The sequence below is a fragment of the Lytechinus pictus genome, unplaced genomic scaffold (genome assembly GCF_037042905.1).
Source record: "Lytechinus pictus isolate F3 Inbred unplaced genomic scaffold, Lp3.0 scaffold_19, whole genome shotgun sequence".
NCBI classification, from domain to species: domain Eukaryota; kingdom Metazoa; phylum Echinodermata; class Echinoidea; order Temnopleuroida; family Toxopneustidae; genus Lytechinus; species Lytechinus pictus.
In genome coordinates this window covers 16717157-16724199 of record NW_026974140.1, presented here as the reverse complement: position 1 = coordinate 16724199, position 7043 = coordinate 16717157, and the positions used below count along the sequence as shown (strand labels likewise).

The window sequence follows — 7043 nt, the reverse complement described above, 5'->3', positions numbered from 1 at the left end:
AATCAATCGCAAGTCCCAAATGCGCGCTGTTGATTGGTTGAAAATCAAGTTGGGCATGATTTTTAGAGTTGCGATTGAACTCTTTCTGCAACGGGCCCCTGGCCTGGAAGCTTAGCATACCTGTTTATCAATAGCTATTTTGTAAAATTGAAAGTTCTCAGATAGGGCCGGGTATAACCCTTTTTTTCTTTTTTTTTACTCGTCGCGCACGGCCACGCCATAAACTCGAGATCAAAATCAAATGTGTTGACGCCCTCAGCTCTAAGTGAGTTCATTCACTGAGATGAGCTGAGCTAGCTAGCTGAGTATTACTTCACCACATTTCACGGGCGACGATCGAAGCTGGTAAGCTGAATTAAACTTTTAAACTAACGTTAGGGTGTAAATTAACTAAGTAACAGTTAAGTAGACCACTTCTGTAATTGATTGTCTTAATAATAAGTTTTGGATTGATTTTTCAGTTACAGGGCCTTGCCTTTTTGTTTTAAATAAAACACGGGGAAAAGCCAGCACCAGTGCCGTTCAGTCTCTGGAACGGTGCTCCCGACCGACCCCCTCCACCGCGAGCGCGGCGGCTGGTGCGGTGCCTCGCGGCGCACATCACCGAAGCCAAGCTTGCTGGACTGCACCCAGGGCCAGGCCATGGGTGTGTGCATTACTGCATACCCGGTACTGCCGCCGTGTACAGGAAAATTGAAGGCACGGCGCATGCAAAATTGCAACAAACTCACGCATATTTAATAAGAGGATTTACAGAATCAAGTCCTTCTACGAAACTTACCGAATGATTACCTCGAGCGAAGTTCGTGCTAGTCTTGAGGACTCCATGTCATGATGATGTTTTTTAAATATTTTGACATGATATAGCCGATTATAGGCCTACTTCAAGTTCTTCATCATGGTCGGACTTAGTCTTGAGGACGCAATGATGATGACTTTTTAAATAATGATATATACTTCTTCATCATTGACGTCTTGACACTCTTCCCCCAGTCGCATAAGAGAAGGACCATAATAAAGATGGATTTCCCTCGGAAATCCATCTTTAGAAACAAAAATCACTTTAATTGTATTGATTTCATTAATTTTCACACCTTCCTACGCCTAATGCGTAGGAAGGTTTTAAAAATTATAACATGAAAATGTGAAAAATTTAAGGTTTCTTACCTAACTGATGCTGAGTAAACCCCTCGATCCACATGTAAACAACGTAAGTACAATAGCGTCGACCCTTGAACCGCTTATGTATGACGTACTTCCGGCTAGCGATGCCGTTCTGATGAATAATTTATAGAAAAAAAAATTATTTCGCAAATGTTAAAATGTATCACGTAAATTAAAAATAATTGTCAGTTTCATACCAATTATTTTTAATTACGTGATAAATTTTAACATTTGCGAAATAATTTTTTTTTCTATAAATTATTCATCAGAACGGCATCGCTAGCCAGAAGTACGTCATACATAAGCGGTTCAAGGGTCGACGCTATTGTACTTACGTTGTTTACATGTGGATCGAGGGGTTTACTCAGCATCAGTTAGGTAAGAAACCTTAAATTTTTCACATTTTCATGTTATAATTTTTAAAACCTTCCTACGCATTAGGCGTAGGAAGGTGTGAAAATTAATGAAATCAATACAATTAAAGTGATTTTTGTTTCTAAAGATGGATTTCCGAGGGAAATCCATCTTTATTATGGTCCTTCTCTTATGCGACTGGGGGAAGAGTGTCAAGACGTCAATGATGAAGAAGTATATATCATTATTTAAAAAGTCATCATCATTGCGTCCTCAAGACTAGGTCGGACTCCACTCACACAAGCATGCGAGGTTAGTTGTACTAACCTCGCACAACGCATGTCATTTCATAATGAATTTTGACGTTTTCATTCATCACACGAATGTGAGAGAATGACACACACCAAAATCTTCACAATACAGTAGAGGCGCATGGCCAATATGGGAGACTCTCTCCAATAGGGGAGACAATCTCCCACATTGGAGACTTGCTTTGCAAAAGGACAAAAGAAACAACACCAACAAAAGCATGATTTTTTCCACCCAACATTTTGTCTCACTGAGGTCAGAAGCCCATTTGTTTTGTGTGTGATTGACAACAAAAATCCTTATCAAAACAAAAGTAGACGGTGAATATTTAAAGTAGACGGTGAAAAGGGGTAATTTTTCATGAGGAATCTGCTTATCACATTTTTATTTGCCGCCAAGGTAATCCTTTTGCAGCAAATGTAAACAAAGGAAATAGGACTCCAAAACTGGAGACTGTATCTGAAATTGGATACCCAAATTCTTTACAAAAGTCTCTGATACTGGAGATAATCTCCCACATTGGAGACAGTCTCCAATATTGGCCGTGCGCCTCTACTGCAATATACTAAATTTATTCATCTAAATCTTATAATTGAATTAATTTTAAAAAAGTGCTAGCACGTATTTATAAAAAGGGATATTAAACGCTTACCTCCAAAGCTCAGCCAAGATACTCCCTCCGATCCTTAATACTGCGGTGGAAATCACGCAAACAACAATCGAAATGCGAATTTTTCCTATTGAACAGTCTAGATTCAAGTCGCCGGCGCATAATAGGAAATTGTACCCAAAAAATCAACAGGTTGCATCTCACGTATAATCGCTGATGGCGCTACATCATAAAATAACGCTGAACAGCGAAAAAATGCGGAGCGCCTAGAACGCAACCAGCAGTACAGCTGATCTGACGTAAACAAGCAAGTTTATTAAATAATATCGCGCGCCCTCTCTGTGCGTATAGAGAAAACCAGCGAATTGGCCCCATGCCTGCTTCGACATCAAGAAAAATCATCGATATAAAGTACCAGAAAGACAGAGAGGAATTGAAATTGGCTTCATATCGTTTGCTAAGTTTCATATCCAAAGCTTACTTGATTTATACTCTATTTCTAATTTCAACATAGAAATAAAAGGCATAAACTTTTTGCAAGTGCCGTGCCAGTGGTTATCCTGTGCACGGTGGCGGTAATGTACCCATGGGTGGGTCGGACTCATGGAGTCTTGAACCGCCGGCCACATAGGGTCTATGTATAAGAGACACATGTACACAAAGATGGATTTCCCTAGGAAATCCATAGTTAGAGGGTGAAATCGGTTTGTAGGGTTGAATTTTATATATCTATGAACCTTTAGGCGCCTAATGTGTATAAAGGGATACAAATTATTTCACTATAAAATGGTAAAAATTAGACGTTTCTTACCAGACCCGCTCTCCCGTAGATCCCTCGATCCGTTTGTCAACAAAGCAAAGACAATAGGCCTGACCCTTGAGCCGCTTCGTGATGACGTACATCCGACTAGCGATGCCGTTTTGAAGAACAAGTTAGATAAAAATTATTTTTTCACAAATACTAAAATTTAATACGTGATTACAAATAATTAGTATATACTACTAATTATTTGTAATCACGTATTAAATTTTAGTATTTGTGAAATAATAATTTTTATCTATATTGTTCTTCACACTTTGAAGAGTTCTAATTTGTATTACTATACATCCAAAAATTGAAGTGAATTTACTGAATTAATTTCATGTTATTATATCAGCTAATTAAGCTTTGTGACGTACGGGACAAATGTGTGACGTACGGGACACACCATACTTTATACATAGGATTCCTATGTAATTCTAATTAGGGTTATTTTCCAATTAGAAGCAAAGATAAAGTAAATTGAGATAAATGATATTATATCAGTGGTTGAATATTGGTAAAAGGTTGATAATAAAGTTATGATTTGTAATAAATAACAAAGGTGCATAAATTAGCATACTTGTTTCATATGTCTTATGTTATTTATTAAATCTTTCATAATTATAAGGTCATAAAGTGTTTGTTATGTTTTGTTTCATCATATACTATATAGGGACAGTGATTTTCCGTTTCAAAAAATTGCCTTTTCCGTTTCAGAAAATCTCAAATTCCGTTTCTGCATGTAAGAAAACGGAAATTCCGTTTCCCCATAGACTTTGTACACACGGAAAAGTGACAATTCCGTTTACAAATTGAATAGCAAAATCGCACTGGTCAAAATTTGTATCTGCTACTGTACCAACAACACAATAGAATCCGTTCTAATCGGATCTATGCGGGTGCATAAAATATTTTTACGAACCCATTTGGCATGCATACATCCTCACCTTTCACATTATTTCATTGTGAAATGATATTTCATCGATAATTTTGGGGTTTTTTGGACATCGTTATCATCAGTCAACAGCTTTTGCCAATCCGCCATCTTGGATTTTAAGACCACGATATCGTGCTGTTAATTCTTCAAACGTAGAGGGCAGCAACACACGACCGTGTAGTTGAACGATATGTGTGGATGTGAAGCCCAACCCGGCCGGCCGGGTACGGGTACGGTGCGGGGTACAATCGAGTGTGCTGATGTCGAGTGCAGTCACGATGTGTGAATTGTCATGATAGTAGCGAAGTGAGATCGTGTTTTCTGGGGTTTTGTGGCCATTTAATATTCTCATTTTGTTGTGATTTTGGAGTAATTTCTGTTGCTATTCTGTGTATTTTGAGGGAAAATACGTTTTCCGTGATTTTCCGTTTGAAATGCCACTTTCCGTTTAAAAAGGCCCTTTCCGTGAATTCCGTCCGTTTTCCGCGATCGCGGAAAATCACTGTCCCTAACTATAATAGAAATATATATCAATCATAATAATCCATGTAAAACTTACTTACTTTGGTTTACATCCAGTTAATTATAAATTTTGATGAAATTCCACTTTCCCCATTCGTTTTACACATGGGCAATTGCCCCGTACGTCACAGCGCGGATCCATGTTTATATTTTGAGCTATTACATAATAACAACAATGAGTTCTATCATTTCATTCATGGCTAATGAAACTTGATACAAGATGAAAACATGATAATGAGAGATTTCCAGCTTATTTCAATTCACAGAGTTTTAATGACAATTTTTTTTTCAAAAAAAAAATCAGCTTTTGTCTGGTCCCGTACGTCTCAGCACATATTAATTAAAATATTACATCGTTAATGGAATTGTAGATCACTATTTTTTTTACTGAATAAAGAGGGCACAACTGGCCTTCCAAAATCCATAAAAGATTCTCTATTGTGCATTTATTTTTTATGTTATACAACTTTAAAGTCTCTAAATGTCCTGTACATCACAAGTCAAATAGCTTGGACCTGCGTTATAACAAATTGTTGAAACAATAAAATACATGAGGAATTGGTGAAACAATTAAGTACATCAAAAAATAGCACACTTGTATTAATTATACCATACAAAGTACAAAAGGAATGGTAATTTTCATATGTCAAAAAAGAACCCATACATGTATACAATACTAAAGTTGAAAAAAAGCTGGTAATTTATATCAGAAAAACAAAGAAATACATTAGACATTACAAAAATAATACTTTAAACAAATCCTATCTACCACATGATGCTGTTTTGATGCCAACTAAATTATATAACTTATCTATCATGATCACCTTCATTTGGCAAAAACAAGAGGCAAGTAATTGTTATTTTGCATAATTTGCATAATTAGTTAGAATTAATTAGAGTTCTAGAAGAAATTATTGTACACATATTAAGAAAAAATTACAAAGTGACATGATTACACATCAATTGAGCTTTCTTTCACCTTTCCATTGATACCAAAATTACTTCAAAGGGCTCAAAAACAAAGAAGATAGAGCCTGTTGAAGACTTGGGTTCAAAATGGTCACAAAAATCGGTTATGTATTCCATTGACTTTACATTAAGACAAACTACAAATTTGGATGAATATGCGCGACTTAAACTGAAATAACTTTATAATTCCTTGATGAAAATTAGAGTTCTTGGTATCATTCGAAAGGCCTTTTTAAGAGCTTTCAAATGACATCAAATTTATTGATATTTTATGATTTTCATTTTTTTTGTCACATACCTACATATTGTGGAGGCATTGGAGCCACTCATTCAATGAACAAGGATTATGGAGCAAGCTAACGTTACAGCATATGCCATCTGTGGCTATGAGTATGACTCTGGAGATCGAGAAAGGGTGCGCTTTTGCACCCTCCTCGATTACTCCTAAATTTTGCTTTTCGAAGGTGGAAAAAAGAAGAAATAAAGATCAATTTTAAATTATATCAAATACAATCAGCTCACCACCTTTCTGAAAATATGCTGGAAAATAGCAAATTTTGATGACAAACAGATCGGGATCAGCCAGGTTCTTCTTCAGTTGCCGTCGGCTACAGCTGAGCGTACGGACGTGCCAGCGGATTGGCTGTCACATTCGTACGCTCAGCTGTAGCTTCGCTGACAACGGCGATCAAGTGATCGAAGAAGAACCTGGCTGATCCTGATCTGTTTGTCATTAAAATTCGCTATTTTCCAGCATATTTCTCAGAAAGGTGGTGAGCTGATTGTATTTGATATAAATTTGTCTTTTTTATTTCTACCTTTTTCCCCGTCAAAAAGCAATATTTAAGAGTAATCGAGGAGGATGCAAAAGCATACCCTTTCTCCGTAGATGCTGTAGTTAAGCGGCGGTTGTTTGCTTCACCATTACGAGCCCAATGTAGGATGAGGACAAAAAAGATAAGAAAATGTTGAGAAACTCATCCGAAACGGTGGATTTATCAGTCTAGGCAAGGATTGGCAAATGTGGAGCAGACGTGCAGTGAGTGATTAGAGGCGCTAATGCAGTTTTGCACTGGCTGACTCCAAGCAAATATCATAACAAGTCTCTTAATCACATTTCAAGGTTAATTAATATGCCCAGTACGTACTAGCTGACTAGTTCTTGAATATCACGATTGGGAATCAGTGGCTGTTCAGCTCGATCTCCACGACATTGTCAAATTTTAGACTCATGCATGCAGACATCGCTTGCTCAGCATGCTTGGTTTTGCCGTAGTTTTGTTATTGTTTGATATAAATAATAGAAATAAATTGATCTCATTTGCATCACTAATATGTTGTGCATATAGTAGAATCTAGAGAAACTCCTCCAATGT

The 7043-nt window shown here is 37.0% G+C and overlaps 1 protein-coding gene across 1 annotated transcript in view; it reads left to right on the top strand.

The window, feature by feature from the left end:
- Positions 1-209: 209 nt before the first annotated feature.
- LOC129260425 (lysosome membrane protein 2-like) overlaps positions 210-7043 on the top strand; it is a 29622-nt gene continuing 22788 nt past the window's right edge. Inside the window, exon 1 of the mRNA XM_064114249.1 lies at positions 210-345. The gene's annotated coding sequence lies outside the window, so the exon portion shown is untranslated. The remainder of the gene's footprint in view (positions 346-7043) is intronic.